This window comes from Perognathus longimembris, unplaced genomic scaffold (assembly GCF_023159225.1).
Source record: "Perognathus longimembris pacificus isolate PPM17 unplaced genomic scaffold, ASM2315922v1 HiC_scaffold_5661, whole genome shotgun sequence".
Taxonomy (NCBI): Eukaryota; Metazoa; Chordata; class Mammalia; order Rodentia; family Heteromyidae; genus Perognathus; species Perognathus longimembris.
This window is the reverse complement of record NW_025961113.1, coordinates 154,312-170,631: the sequence shown is the minus strand read 5'-3', so window position 1 is coordinate 170,631 and position 16,320 is coordinate 154,312. Positions and strand designations below refer to the sequence as shown.

The 16,320-nt window shown below is 50.5% G+C and overlaps 1 long non-coding RNA gene across 1 annotated transcript; it reads left to right on the top strand.

Moving 5' to 3' along the window:
• Positions 1 to 219: 219 nt before the first annotated feature.
• LOC125345420 lies at positions 220 to 923 on the top strand. The gene is made up of 3 exons (XR_007209727.1): positions 220 to 398; positions 578 to 608; positions 714 to 923. It is a non-coding gene; the product is annotated as an uncharacterized LOC125345420 (long non-coding RNA).
• The last annotated feature ends 15,397 nt before the right edge of the window (positions 924 to 16,320 follow it).

Genomic DNA, 16,320 nt, shown 5'->3' with positions numbered 1-16,320 from the left:
ACTCAGGACTTGATCACTGTCCCTAGCTTCTTTTTGCTCAAGGCTAGCACTCGGTGACTTGAGCCACAGCACCACTTCTGGCTTTTACTATGTATATGGTGCTGAGGAATCGAACACAGGGCTTCATGCATGCTAAGCAAGCATTCTACCACTAAGTCACATTCCCAGCCCTTCACTTGATCATGAGAAGCACTCATTTCTTTTTTTTTTCTTTTTTCTTTTTGCCAGTCCTGGGGCTTGGACTGATAGCTTTGGAGCACCGTCACCACCAGGGGTTGTGAACACCACCCAAAGTCCTGACCATGAACAGTCTGCTTTCCAGAGATCTAAGCATCCAACCAAGAGATTCCAGCACTGTGGCAATCTTGACCCCAATAGAAAGGGTAGAAGTCAGGATGGTAGGTGAACTGTGATTTCTTCCTGACATTACCCTAGAAGGATGCACCCCAGGATCTCTAGGAGGGACAGAAGCTGGGATACTGAAGACATGGTATTTTCCCTCCACCCTCAGGGACAACCCAAGTTGACCTCACACTGCCTTGAGCATTCTCATAGCTTTACCTTTGTCCACCTCTAGGTCATTTGTCCTCACCATAATAAGCACAGTGGTAAGTGTGCATTTTTTCCTGCTTCTTTGTAACCATCTTATCCGTCCTTGTCTTTTCTATCCTCTTCGTGAATGTTCAAGTTCATGTACTTTTTTTTCCTTTCAGTTTACCAGCTCTCAAATATCCTTATATGATGTCCCACACTACAAAGAGCTCAGTCCTTTTCACAACATCACTGTCTGGACCACGGACAGCCAACTTTGCTTTGGCTTGTTTCATATGAGCTCTGGACCAAACCAAGCAAATTCCCTTATAGTAATCAGTCTAAATGACAAGTTCCTTATGGAAAGTTTGTTATCAAGACTCCATGTGGGATGGTGGAAGGTAGTTTGGGTCCTGGATTGGGCCAGCACTCAAAGCAGGAGATGTTAGAATAGGGGATGTCATGCAGGCGCCTCCGGACAGGAAGAAACAGTCCACAACAGGCCTGGAACCCCAGGGAATGGGGAGGGGAGTGACCCAGGGAGAAGCTCTGCTTGAGAGCTCAGGGTGGGAACAGCCCAGCGGCCCCCAGGGAAAGCTCAGGGCAGGTGCTAAGTCTTCCCAGCAATTGCCTACTTGGGGGCTCCAGGTCGCTGCCCTTTCAGCAGATTTTGTTGCTGTGATTTTACTGGGTCCTGGAACTTGAACTCTCTGGGCCTAGGCGCTGTCCCTGAGCTTTTGTGGTCCAGGCTAGTACTCCACTACTGAAGCCACAGCTCCACTTCTGGCCCTTTGGGGTTCATTAGAGATAAAAGTCTCTCAGACTTTTCCTTCCCAGGCTGGTTTTAAATTGCAGCCTCCTGAGTAGCTGAGATTATAGATGTGAGCCACCAGCACCTGACTAAAACAGATTTATTTTCTACATTTCCTTTTTCTGAGCCTCAAGTTTCTCACCCATGAAATGGATATAAATAGGTGTACATACCAGTAGTGACCATTTCTGCAGCATTCCTTTGTGTGAAGACCAGTGTTAAATATTTTACATGTATGCTTAGGGTTTTTGTCTCACAAACATGGTGGGGGGGTCACTTCATTTATTACCCAGAAGTTATTAAGCCAGAGGTGGTACTGTGGCTCAAGTGGTAGAATGCTAGCCTTGAGTGGAAAAAGCTAAGGGACAATGTCTAGGCCCCTAAGCTCAAGCCCCAATACTGAGGGGCTGGAGAGAGGGAGAGGAGAGGGGAGGGTGAGACAGATAGGAGAGGAGAAAGAATGAACGAACAAGATTAAAGGCAGAGGGCTGGGAATATGGCCTAGTGGCAAGATTGTTTGCTTTGTATACATGAAACCCTGGGTTGATTGCCCAGCACCACATATATAGAAAATGGCCAGAGGTGGCGCTGTGGCTCAAGTGGCAGAGTGCTAGCCTTGAGCAAAAAGGAAGCCAGGGACAGTGTTCAGGCCCTGAGTCCAAGGCCCAGGAATGGCAAAAAAAAAAAAAAAAGATTAAAGGCAAAGAAGTCAAGCCTTGCAATAGGTGCATTCTCAACTATGGCCACCAGAGGGTAGCAAAGACAGGCAAAGGAATCAGCATTAATTTCAATGAAAAAATATATATATATATTTTGGTGGGGGGGCTAGCTACAAATTTACTATTGCATCATGACCCTAAGAATTTGAGTTTTATGTGTCAAATGATTTACAGTCATTAACTAGGTAAATTCTCATCATAAACCTATGAGATGATTTCTTTTTCTTTTTCTTTTTTTTAAGATCTGAGACTGGGACTTGATACCTGATCCTTGGCTGGCCCTCTACTAACTGAGCCACGCCTCCAACTCCAAGATTTGTGATTTCTAATTTATAAAGGAGGATAATGAGACAGGGCTGTCATTTCCCAGTCGGAGAACGTGACATGAATTAAATACCTGGCATGACTGTTTCCAACACTTTTCTATGCTGATACATTGGGAAATGTGTGCACACTTGTGGTGGTTGTGTTGGGTTGGTTCTTGTGTGTGCACATGTAACTCTGGAGACCACGTCCATTGATATGTGTGTTTTGAAAATTCTGATCACAGTGTGTGTGTATGTGTGTGTGTGTGTTTATGTGTGTGTGTGTTAACCTTCCTGTGATGCTATAAAACACTAACATGGGGGCTGGGAATACATCCTAGTGGTAGACTGCTTGCCTTGTATATATGAAGCCCTATGTTCAATTCCTCAGCACCACACATATAGAAAAAAGCCGGAAGTTGTGCTGTGGCTCAAAAGTAGAGTGCTAGCCTTGACCAAAGGAAGCCACGAACAGTGCTTAGATAGCAAGATGAGAAAGAGAGGAAAAGACAGACAGAGAGAGAGAGAGAGAGAGAGAGAGAGAGAGAGAGAGAGAGAGAGTGAACAGGATCCAGAGCCCCGGTGGGGACAGATAAGAAATGATGGCAAATTCCCTTGAGGCCAGCACAGCCGAGAGGGCTTTGTCTGTGCCTCGGGTTCCAGTACTGAAAAGCCAGCATTCTAACAGATTCCAGTGACAAATCCTGCCACCACACCCACACTAGAAGCCCCAGGGTGACTCAAGGTTCCATTTCCTGAGGACGGGCAAAGAGCGGTGCAAAGGAGAACCAAGTGTGGGAAACAGTTGGGGGGATAGGTGAAGGGGATGTGGAGTATGGCAATCCCTAGAAATAGGGGTTCCCCCCACCATGGGGTCCTTTCCACCCCACCCACCCTCTGACATGGTGGCCACACCTGAGCCCGTCCACTGCTCCCTGCCCTTTTTTTACAGATAGCGAAACTGAGGCATGGTGAAGTACAAACATGTCGGGGTCTAAAACAAACAATGGAAGCCGGGCACTGGTGGCTCATACCTATCATCCTTACTCAGGAAGCTGAGGTCTGAGAATCACGGTTCAAAGCTATCCTGGGCCGGAAAATTCCTTGAGACTCTTGCCTCACCAAAAGAGCCAGAAGTGAAGCTGTGGCTCAAGTGGTAGTGCACTAGCTTGAGCAAAGAAGCTCAGGGACAGCACCTGGGCTCTGAGTTCAAGTCCCAGGATCCATACACAGAACAGAAAGAAAGAAAGAAAGAAAGAAAGAAAGAAAGAAAGAAAGAAAAAGAAAGAAAGAAGAAGAAGGAAGGAAGGAAGGAAGGAAGGAAGGAAGGAAGGAAGGAAGGAAGGAGATGGAATTGGGTTCCAGTACCTCATACCTGTAGTCCTAGCTTACTCAGTAGGTAGAAATCTGTGGACTGCAGAAAATTCCCCAGGAGCCTAATTTCCAATGAAACAGTGAAAAACAAACACCCACAAGTAGAAGTATGGCTTAGAGGGTAGAATGCCAGCCTTGAGTGGAAGAAGCTAAGCAGAGGTATAAGGCCTGAGTTCAAGCCCAAGTACCAGCATCCTCTCCCCACCCACAAAAAAATGGATAGGTGTAGCAGAATGGGGAGAGGGTAAAGAAAGAGATTGAGGCGTGGAAAGCCCCTAGGAGAAGCCCAAAGGAGTCTGGTAGGACCCAGCAATAGAGCTGAAAGGGGATTTAACCAGAGAGTTCTAGAGGAGTGATGTTCTCACCCACCCACTCCAGGGGTGGCCGGCTTCCCCTCATCATAGTTTATCTTTCAGCTGGGGACACAGCTAGCCATGGCCAGCAACTCAGGCTCCATGGCACACAGCTTCTGATCTTTAGACAAGTAAACAAGTCTTGGCTTGGCCTGGTGGCCCTGCCCTGCCTTGCCCTGGAAACATAGGGGAATTGGGGGCGGGGAGGAATCCTGCAGACCTGTGTGCCCCCAGTAGACATGTGTGCAGTGGGTGTTCAGGCTTAGGAGGCAGAAACCAGGCTCTGCCAATCCACTCGTGGTTAGATGTGGGGACTGAGAATGTCCAGTCCATCTATCCTGCCATCAGCCTGTCTGCCTGCCTGTCTCTCTGTCTGCCTGTCCACTGGAGCTTCTTAGGGATTGTTTCTTTACTGTAAGAAGACTAGGTTGGACCAGGCTCTGATGATTCACTTAGCCTCACTCAGGAAGCTAAGATCAGAAGATCACAGTTCAAACCCAGCCTAGAGGGGAAACTCTGTAAGATCTCTTATCACCAGTTAACCACCCAAGAAACCAGAAGTGGAGCTGTGGCGAAAGTACTAAAGCATTCGCATTGAGCAAGAAAAGCTCGGAGACAGAGCCCAGGCCCTGAGTTCAAGCCCTAGGACCAGCCTTAAAGAAAATAAAATTTTAAGACCAGGTTGAAATCAGGAATCACAACATGAACTTGGGGCACAGAGTACACACCAACAAGCACAGACGGTACAATGACACCTTCTCTGGGCTTCAGAGGCCTCTGTGCTTGGGCCTACAAAGGCCCCAACACCCCACACCACCACCCCGTGTCTACTACACTTCTAGAAGTTTCCCACCCACTCTGCCTGCAGCTCTTCTTATCTTGGGTAGACCAGGAGGCAGCTGACTGCTAGGAAAGCCCCACCCTGGGGGGGCAGGGGGCAACCAGATCAAGGTTCCCCTGGGCCTGTTAGAGCCTGATAGAGATTGCTGAATTGAGGGGGGGGGGCTTTATCAGCTGGCCCTGTGTGGTGAGGAGGCCAGGTGAGCTGGGTCCTAGGTTCTGAGTGGCGGAGATACAACATTCAACCTTTTTCTGGTTTGTTTGTTGTCGTTTTGTCAGTCCTGGGTCTTGAACTCAGGGCCTCGGCACTGTCCCTGAGTTTCTTTTGCTCAAGGCTAGCACTCTACCACTTGAGCCACAGTGCCACTTCTGGCGTTTTCTGTTTATGTGGTGCTGAGGAATCAAACCCAGGGCTTCATGCATGCTAGGCAAGCACTCTACCACTAAGCCACATTCCCAGCCAGTAGTCAACTATGTAATGAACTGGATCATAGCATCCAGAACAGTGTGGTGACTTAGAGTAGTCTCTAGCCACAGATTTCTTAACTGCACACTAGTCAGAACTTAATCTCCCTGATCCTCAGTTTTCTCAGCTCTGAAACCTCCTGTGATATAATGGCTCATGCCTGCAATCGTAGCTACTCAGGAGGCTGAGGTCCAAAGATGGTAGTTCGAATCCAGGCTGGGCAGGAAAGTCTGAGACGCTCATCTCCAATTAACCACCAGAGAACCAGAAGGAGTGCTGTGGCTTAAAGTAGTAGAGTGCTAGCTTTGAGCAAAAGAGCTCAGGGTCAGCACCCAGGCCCTGAGTTCAAGCCCCACAACCAACAAAAACCAAAGAAAAGGAAAAGCTAAGGAAGAAGGAGAGGCCCTCAGTTCAAGCCCCAGGATAGGTGTGCACACACATGGGCACACATATATTCTCTCTCTATACACACACACACACACACACACACACACACACACACACACAGCTTTGTGGATAAAGGAAATTGATACTATCTTCACTGTTGATGGCTATGTGCTTCCTGGAGGACAGGCAACCTCATTCCCGGAAGAGACGAGCACCTTCCAGACGATGTAAAAACAGTGGATGGGTGTGGCTTCACCAAGCACGGTGGGGCTCAGTCTTCTGAGCAGATGAGGCCTCAGAAGTCCTGTGCATGGGGCTCTCATACCTCCAGATGCAATGAGGCCTCAACTCCAGAGATAGCACCAAACAACCTGCCATTCAGTGGAGGCTGCAGGCTCACGCCACAGGCCCATTCCTCCCCAATCAAAGAGATCTGGGAAGCTAGGCACTGGTGGCTCATGTCTATAATCATAGCTACTTAGGTGGCTGAGATCTGAGGGTCACAGTCCAAAGCTAGCCTGGGCTGGCAAATCCATGAGACTCTATCTCCAATAAACTACCAAAAAGTTGGATGTGGGGCTGTGGCTTACGGAACAGCACCCAAGCCCTGATTTCAGGTCCCAGGACCAGCACTACATTACAAAAGAGATGTGGGCATCTTCTGGGTTGCTGCCTTTCTCTACATGTGCCTTCCTACCTGCCCCTCAAAGGCACCTTGGGAAGGCCAAACTGCTCCCATCAGCCAGCCACAGGACAAGCAAGGACTGACCAACTCTGGGCCAGCCTGATAAGGCAGGGGACACAAGACCACACACATGGACGCCCACACCCAAAGCCATGAGTCTACTGTAAGTCCAGATTGACAGGCAAAGGCCAGGAGCAACAGTGGAGACTGACTCTCAAGTCTTAGAATCTCATGTTTACAGCCTAGAATTCTGACCTGGGAAAAACCCCAGCGACTTACACTCAGGGTAATAGAGCACTAGCCTTAAACTGAAGAGGTCAGGGACAGCACCCAGGCCCTGAGTTCAAGCATCAGAACCAGCACGCGCATGTGCGCACAAATGCAGAAAGATTGAGAGGAAGAAAGGAAGAAAAAAATAGAAGGGAGAAAAAAAGGAGGGAAGAAAGAAGAAGGATGGAGGAAAAGGGAGGGAAGGAAGGAAAGAAGGAAGGAAGGAAGGAAAGAAAGGAAGGAAGGAAGGAAGGAAAGAAGGAAGGAAGGAAGGAAGAAGGAAAGAAGGAAGGAAGGAAGGAAGAAAGGAAGGAAGGAAGGAAGGAAGAAAGGAAGGAAGGAAGGAAGGAAGGAAGGAAGGAAGGAAGGAAGGAAGGAAGGAAGGAAGGAGGGAAAGGCTTTACAGTAGTGTGTGCCGAGCATGCATGAAAGTTTGGGTTTGACTCATCTACACTACGTAAGCAGAAAAGGCTGGAAGTGGCGCTGTGGTTCAAGTGGCAGAGTGCTAGCCTTGAGCAAAAAGAAGCTCAGGGACAGAGCCCAAGCCCTGAGTTCAAGCCCCACGACTGCCCCAACCCCCCCTACCCCACCCCCTGAAAAATAAAATAAAACAAGAGAGCCCGGGGCCTTGGTAATACTTCTTATCCTAGATGAGGAGATCTCAGGAGGCTGAGAGCTAAGGATCCAGATGGAAAGACAAGCAAAGGAAGGAAAGTACATAAGACTCTTAGGTCAACTCACCAGCGACAGGTTGGAAGTGGGGGCTGGGAATGTGGCTTAGCTGTGGTTAGTCTCTCCACCGCAGAGAGGCCAGATGCGGCGCCTGCCACAGGGAGGCCGAGGGCCTGGGCCTGCAGCGCGGGAGACCTGGAGGCGCTGGGCCGCGGTCCTCGGGGTTCCTGAGATGCCGCCATGCGGGTGACCGCGGCATCCATCTCGTGCCACGTGTGTGACCGCGGCGTCCACCTCGGGCCACGCGGGTGACCGCGGCGTCCACCTCGGGCCACGCGGATGACTGTGCGACGTCCTCTTCGGGCCTCGCGGGTGACCGCGGCGTCCACCTCGGGCCTCGCGGGTGACCGCGGCGTCCACCTCGGGCCTCGCAGGTGACCGCGGCGTCCACCTCGCGTGCTTGGCGGCGGTCCTCGGGCCCTCGCGTCCTTGACAGCTGGTGCTCGAGGCCTAGGCGCAAGACCGCCACGGGGGCCGATGTCACCGGTACGGCCTGTGATTGGTCCATCCCTCGGTGTTGTCACGGGCCTGCCTGTGATTGGCCCATTTCCTCACCTGTCATTCCGAGGCCAGGCTGCAGTTGCAGAAGGCGGTTCCTTCCTCCCTTGTGATGCTGAGCGATCCCGACTGAACTCCTGCGATCAGACAAAAGGCTGCACTGAAACCTGAGCGAGGTTGAAGTTTTCATTTGGGGTGGGGGTGGGGGGAGGGAGGGAGGCTTGGGGTGGTGTGGGTTGGGGGAATTTCCATTATTCTGGAGGTTATACTGTGCTAAGCTGAGCTATTGCTGAAATGATTTAGCTAAGTTTAATTAAGATTTAATACCCACCACATTGCTTTATCTAAGTTTAAGATTACATACCTACCCTATTATTTAGCTAAGTTTAAGATTTGTTACCTGGCGTATATATCCAGATAAGTCTACTTAAGATTCACGACCCAACACATTTCCCTAGCTGTCCCATCAAGAATATGGAGTTAAGTCACAGCGAATGTACCACATTCTCCTCCCAAGACGAGGAGGCCCTTACCAGCCAATACTATGTATATCACACCATTGGCTCTGGCACCTATGGGCATGTGAAGAAGGCCTGTCACCACCTCACAGACAAAGAGGTAGCAGTGAAAGTACTGCAGACAAGAGACTACCCCATACTGGTAGAAAATGAGGTGGACATTGTTAAGTCCCTGAGTCACCCCCACCTGATCAGGGTGTACCAAGTGATCCAGGGAGAGGAACACACATACTTGGTCATGGAAATGGCCACCAAGGGAAACCTACAGACTTGGATCCAAAATTCACGCTGCCTTTTTGAGAACGAAGCCAGAAAGCTTCTGCAGCAGATATTAAGTGCTGTGCAGTACTGCCATGTCAACTGGATTGCGCACCTCGACCTAAAGCCTGACAACATCCTACTGGATGAATACGGCAATGCCAAAGTCAGCGACTTTGGGTTAAGTGTAAGAGTTGCCCCAGGGCAGTTGCTCACAGAAGTCAGAGGAGCCTATGTCTTCCGTGCCCCTGAGATCTACTTGAAGAAAGCGTATGATGGCTTCAAGGTCGATGTGTGGTGTCTGGGCACAATACTTTTGTTTATGGTGACGGGACAATTCCCTTTTCAAGGGAGCAATAGCAACCAGCTACGTGAAGCAATTGTGCATGGCAGGTATGAGATACCATTTCACTTGAGTGCAAAAGGACAAAGCATCATTTCCCAGTTCTTAACTGTAAATCCAGAATACAGGCCGAATATACAACAAGTCATGGTGCACCCATGGTTGGCTCCGATTGAGGAAGGCTCCCTGTATCAGGATGAGCCACTGCACAATCACCTAGTCCCATTGATTGTCACCATAATGTGTGACATGGGTTACACCGAGCGTCAGATCCACGAGTCAGTAACACAGAGGACATTTGATGCCGTGATGGCCACCTACCTGCTTCTACAAAGTGACTTCAAGTCAGAGAGTGTCAGCTCTGCACAATTTGAACACTTGGGTACTGGAAAATACACAACTTTCACAAACCTTTCCACCTTCCCTCTAGAGGAAAGAGAGAGTTTACCTTCCCAGATTCAATCTTCACCATTGCCATCTCAGTTTCTGTGGGCCTGGGATGAGAAGCAGAGTGGCAGAAATGCCTTCCCACCTGCCATTCCAGTCGGCTTCTTGCAGAGGAGCTCCAGTCCCACTATCCTCTCCCAGGTAGACCTGGAGCCTGCCCTCCACTGCTCCTCCACCCCCAAGAACTACGGGGAAATGGGTTTGCCTTCCCAGATTCAATCTTCACCATTGCGATCTCAGTTTCTGTGGGCCAGGGATGAGAAGCAGAGTGGCAGAACTGCCTCCCCACCTGCCATTCCCCTCTGCTTCCTGCAGCGGAGCTCCATTCCCAGTATCCTCTCCCAGGTAGACCTGGAGCCTGCCCTCCACTGCTCCTCCACCCCCAAGAACTATGGGGAAATGGGTTTACCTTCCCAGAGTCAATCTTCACCATTGCCATCTCAGTTTCTGTGGGCCTGGGATGAGAAGCAGGGTGGCAGAAGTGCCTCCCCACCTGCCATTCCCCTCTGCTTCCTGCAGAGGAGATCCAGTCCCATGGTCCTCTCCAAGGAAGACCTGGAGCCTGCCCACCACTGCTCCTCCAACCCAAAGAACCACGTGGAGATGGGTTTACCTTCCCAGATTCAATCTTCACCATTTCCATCTCAGTTTCTATGGGCGAGGGATGAGAAGCAGAGTGGCAGAAGTGCGTCCCCAACTGCCGTTCCCCTCTGCTTCTTGCAGAAGAGCTCCAGGCCCAGTATCCTCTCCCAGGTAGACCTGGAGCCTGCCCTCCATTGCTTTTCCACCCCCAAAAACTACAGGGAGATGGGTTTACCTTGCCAGATTCAATCTTCACCATTGCCATCTCAGTTTCTGTGGGCCTGGGATGAGAAGCAGAGTGGCAGAACTGCCTCCCCACCTGCCATTCCCCTCTGCTTCTTGCAGAGGAGCTCCATTCCCAGTATCCTCTCCCAGGTAGACCTGGACCCTGCCCTCCACTCCTTCTCCACCCCCAAGAACTACGGGGAAATGGGTTTACCTTCCCAGATTCAATCATCACCACTGCCATATCAGTTTCTGTGGGCCAGGGATGAGAAGCAGAGTGGCAGAGGTGCCTCCCCACCTGCCGTTCCCCTCTGCTTCTTGCAGAGGAGCTCCAGTCGCAGTATCCTCTCCCAGGGAGACTCAGAGCCTGCCCTCCATTGCTTTTCCACCCCCCAAAACTACGGGGAGATGGGTTTACCTTGCCAGATTCAAACTTCTCCATTGCCATCTCAGTTTCTGTGGGCCTGGGATGAGAATCCGTGTGGAAGAATTGCCTCCCCACCTGCCATTCCCCTCTGCTTCTTGCAGAGGAGCTCCGGTCCCAGTATCCTCTCCCAGGTAGATCTGGACCCTGCCCTCCATTGCTTTTCCACCCCCAAAAACTATGGGGAGATGGGTTTACCTTCCCAGATTCAATCTTCACCATTGCCATCTCAGTTTCTGTGGGCCTGGGATGAGAAGCAGAGTGGCAGGCCTGCCTCCCCACCTGCCATTCCCCTCTGCTTCTTGCAGAGGAGCTCCAGTCGCAGTATCCTCTCCCACGTAGACCAGGAGCCTGCACTCCATTGCTTTTCCACCGCCCAAAACTACGGGGAGATGGGCTTACCTTGCCAGATTCAATCATCACCATTGCCCTTTCAGTTTCTGTGGGGGTGGGATGAGAAGCAGAGTGGCAGAAATGCCTCCCCACCTGCCATTCCACTCTGCTTCTTGCAGAGGAGCTCCAGTCGCAGTATCCTCTCCCAGGGAGTCCCAGAGCCTGCCCTCCATTGCTTTTCCAACCCCAAACACTACGGGGAGTTGGGTTTACCTTGCCAGATTCAAACTTCTCCATTACAGTCTCAGTTTCTGTGGGCCTGGGATGAGAATCCGTGTGGAAGATTTGTCTCCCCACCTGCCATTCCCCTCTGCTTCTTGCAGAGGAGCTCCAGTCGCAGTATCCTCTCCCAGGTAGATCTGGAGCCTGCACTCCATTGCTTCTCCACCCCCAAAAACTACGGGGAGATGGGTTTACCTTGCCAGATTCAATCTTCACCATTGCCATCTCAGCTTCTGTGGGCCTGGGATGAGAAGCAGAGTGGCAGAACTGCCTCCCCACCGGCCATTCCCCTCTGCTTCTTGCAGAGGAGTTCCAGTCCCAGTGTCCTCTCCAAAGAAGACCTGGAACCTGCACTCCACTGCTACTCCACCCACAAGAACCACGAGGAGATGGGTTTACCTTCCCAGATTCAATCTTCACCATTGCCATCTCAGTTTCTGTGGGGGTGGGATGAGAAGCAGAGTGGCAGAAATGCCTTCCCACCTGCCATTCCCCTCTGCTTCTTGCAGAGGAGCTCCAGTCCCAGTGTCCTCTCCAAAGAAGACCTGGTACCTGCCCTCCACTGCTCTTCCACCCACAAGAACCTCGGGGACATGGGTTTACCTTCCCAAATTCAATCTGTGCCATTGCCATCTCAGTTTCTGTGGGCCTGGGATGAGAAGCAGAGTGGCAGAACTGCCTCCCCACCTGCTATTCCCCTCTGCTTCTTGCAGAGGAGCTCCATTCCCAGTATCCTCTCCCAGGTAGACCTGGACCCTGCCCTCCACTCCTTCTCCACCCCCAAGAACTACGGGGAAATGGGTTTACCTTCCCAGATTCAATCATCACCACTGCCATATCAGTTTCTGTGGGCCAGGGATGAGAAGCAGAGTGGCAGAGGTGCCTCCCCACCTGCCGTTCCCCTCTGCTTCTTGCAGAGGAGCTCCAGTCGCAGTATCCTCTCCCAGGGAGACTCAGAGCCTGCCCTCCATTGCTTTTCCACCCCCCAAAACTACGGGGAGATGGGTTTACCTTGCCAGATTCAAACTTCTCCATTGCCATCTCAGTTTCTGTGGGCCTGGGATGAGAAGCAAAGTGGCAGGCCTGCCTCCCCACCTGCTATTCCCCTCTGCTTCTTGCAGAGGAGCTCCAGTCGCAGTATCCTCTCCCAGGTAGACCAGGAGCCTGCAATTCATTGCTTCTCCACCCCCAAAAACTATGGGGAGATGGGTTTACCTTCCCAGATTCAATCTTCACCATTGCCATCTCAGTTTCTGTGGGCCTGGGATGAAAAGCAGAGTGGCAGAAGTGCCTTCCCACCTGCCATTCCCCTCTGCTTCTTGCAGAAGAGCTCCAGTCGCAGTATCCTCTCCCAGGGAGACCCAGAGACTGCCCTCCATTGCTTTTCCACCCCCAAAAACTACAGGGAGATGGGTTTATCTTGCCAGATTCGAACTTCTCCATTGCCATCTCAGTTACTGTGGGCCTGGGATGAGAATCCGTGTGGAAGAATTGTCTCCCCACCTGCCATTCCCTTCTGCTTCTTGCAGAGGAGCTCCAGTCGCAGTATCCTCTCCCAGGTAGACCAGGAGCCTGCCCTCCATTGCTTCTCCACCCCCAAAAACTACGGGGAGATGGGTTTACCTTGCCAGATTCAATCTTCACCATTGCCATCTCAGTTTTTTTGGGCCTGGGATGAGAAGCAGACTGGCAGAACTGCCTCCCCACCTGTCATTCCCCTCTGCTTCTTGCAGAGGAGTTCCAGTCCCAGTGTCCTCTCCAAAGAAGACCTGGAACCTGCCCTCTACTGCTCCTCCACCCACAAGAACCATGAGGAGATGGGTTTACCTTCCCAGATTCAATCTGTGCCATTGCCATCTCAGTTTCTTTGGGCCTGGGATAAGAAGCAGAGTGGCAGAAGTGCCTCCCTTCCTGCCATTCCCCTCTGCTTCTTGCAGAGGAGCTCCAGTCCCAGTGTCCTCTCCAAAGAATACCTGGAACCTGCCCTCCACTGCTCCTCCACCCACAAGAACCTCGGGGAGTTGGGTTTACCTTCCCAAATTCAATCTGTGCCATTGCCATATCAGTTTTTGTGGGCCTGGGATGAGAAGCAGACTGGTAGAAGTGCCTCCCTGCCTGCCATTCCCCTCTGCTTCTTGCAGAGGAGCTCCAGTCCCAGTCTCCTCTCCAAGGAAGACATGGAGCCTGCCCTCCACTGCTCCTCCACCCCCAAGAACCACGGGGAGATGGGATTACCTTCCCAAATTCAATCTGTGCCATTGCCATATCAGTTTCTGTGTGCCTGGGATGAGAAGCAGAGTGACAGAAGTGCCTCCCTGCCTGCCATTCCCCTCTGCTTCTTGCAGAGGAGCTCCAGTCCCAGTCTCCTCTCCAATGAAGAGCCCAAGCCTGCCCTCCACTGCTCCTCCACCCCCAAGAACCATGGGGAGATGGGTTTACCTTTCCAGATTCAATCTATGCCATTGCCATATCAGTTTCTCTTGGCCTGGGATGAGAAGCAGAGTGGCAGAAGTGCCTCCTTGCCTGCCATTCCCCTCTATTTACTGCAGAGGTGCTCCAGTCCCATGGTCCTCTCCCAGGAAGACCTGGAGACTGCCCTCCACTGCTCCTCCACCCCCAAGAGCCAGGGGGAGATGCAGAGCTGCAAAGCCAAATCCCAATCCCTGCTCCCTGCATGGCTTGGATATGAGAACAGCCTCTGCAGGGTTAGCAAGAGTCAGGGCTGCAAGGAGCCTGGAATGGGGCCTAGCAGATTCTCCTGGAATGAATGTCAAATGCAGCCAGAGGAGGCTGCACAGCAACTGCCCACTGTTGTGTCCCCAGCGTGCTCAGGAAACTCCCCTGGCTGCTGTTGTTTTCGGGGCAGAAACAACACATCCGAGCAAAATGCCCTTCCCTCTGGGCAGCCTCAGGATGATTACAGAGACTCTAGACCCAGGAGAGAGCAGGGAAGAACGGGGGTGTTTGGCAGGATAGTCTCTGCCCTTTGCAGACTGTGCTGCTGTGTGCTTCCCCAGGAAGAGAACATTTCCAGGGATGGCAGAGACTGAAAGACCAAAGTCACTGAGAGCAAGATGCCCTGTCATTGACTCACACAACCCCAGTCAGGGGATTTGGAACAACAGGGGCATGCAAGGGAACCTGAGCTGGAGGCTCTGAACACTGCTAACCTCATAGAAGACTGCTCTGATGGTCACCAATTGTCCTGCATGAAAACACTCGACTGATTTTCTTCCCAAAAAATAAAAGAAGTGAAAGTCCTGCAAAGTCAACAGGAACATTCATCTGAAGGAAACAACTGCGATCCCACTGTCTGTGGTTGCCTGAAAACGCTGTCGGCTCCGTATTCTCCATCCTAAGCACACTTAGGATGAACGCACATAGTGCAGAGGTGTTGGGTCCCACTTTAAAACTAGCTAAATCATTCATCGCTTAAGGTTCAAGTTGTTTTTTAATTAGTTCTAATTTTACTTGTAGTGTGTATACAATTCCCTATAGCCTTCCTTTAGAAATGAACATGGTATAAATTAATTCTATAAGTGATTTTATAAGTATAATATAACCCTCCCTTCTTTAAAATCCTAAAAAAAATAAAAATAAAAATAAAAATAAACCACAAAGAGAAGCAAAGCAGCTTAGATGGCTGCTGGTGATGGGGTTGACTTGGGCGCAGCCCCTCGGGCGAGCAAGCGCCTGAGTGATGACCTCTGCTGGTGCCCACAGCCCCCTCCCGGGCCAGGTCTCTGCCCAGAGCTCAGGGAATAAGGAAGTCAGGTGGAGCCCAGCCTATCAATTCTCCCAAGGCTGCACAGTCCCAGGGGGCAGAGCACAGAGCTCCATCTCCACATAGGCTGAGAACTAAACAACCCTTCCTTCCTTCCTTCCTTTCTTTTGTTATTCCTTTCTCTTTTTTATTCCTTCTGCTTCTTTCTCCCTTCTTTTGTTCTTTGATTCTTTCTTTTCTTTTCTCCCTCTCTCTCTCTTTCTTTCTTTTGCTTTCTCTGTTTCTCTCTTTTTTTCTTTCCTGTATGTGTGTGATTTATTGCTTACAATTCTCATGGTTTTTCCCACCTGGCCAGGGTGAGAATTAAGATTCACAACCATCAGCCTACTGAGAATCTAGAATTTCAGGCAAGAACAAACATCACTCTGATAGCTAAGATCTTTCAGGGGCTTTTCTCTTCTATTACCTTCCTATTCATTCATATTATTATTATTTTTTTATTGTTGCTACAGAGTTGGGGTCTGCTAACCCTAGAGCTTATTTATGCTCAGGCCTGAAAATACTTCTTGTTTGTCTTTTTCCTTCCTTCCTTCTTTCCTTCCTTCCTTCCTTCCATCCTTCCTTCCTCCCTCCCTCCCTCCCTCCCTCTTTCCATCCCTTCCATCTTTCCATCTTCCTTTCTTTCTTTATCTCTCTCTTTCTTTCTTTCCTTCTTTCGTTCTTTTCTTAATTCCTTCTTTCCTTCCATCCTTCCTTCATTCTTTCCTTCCTTCCTTCCTTCCTTCTTTCCTTCCTTCAGTCCTTCCTTCCTTCCTTCCTTCCTGGTGTAGTTGTGTGTTTTCCTTCTAGCAGGCTCTTCAATTTCCGACAAAGCTCAGCTTGTGACATTTTATTTATTTGAGTGGTAATCCTGCTGATCCTAAGGATGGAACTCAGGGACTGCCTGCCAATTTTCCCCAATTTCTGTATGTTATTTTGTTTTTGCTCAGTATTAGCAGGATTCACACCTTGAGCAACAGTGGAACTTCTGGCTTTTTGTTGGTGGTGGTGGTGGTTCTGTGTGTGCTGGTTGGGTCTGGTGGGTGAACCCAGACACTTGCTACATTTCCTCATTTTTTCAAAGCTAGCAGGCTCTCCAAGTTTACCCACAAGGGCATTTCTGCCATTGTGTGTATGGGGTGGTGGGGGTGGGGCGGGTTTTATGTTTTATTTT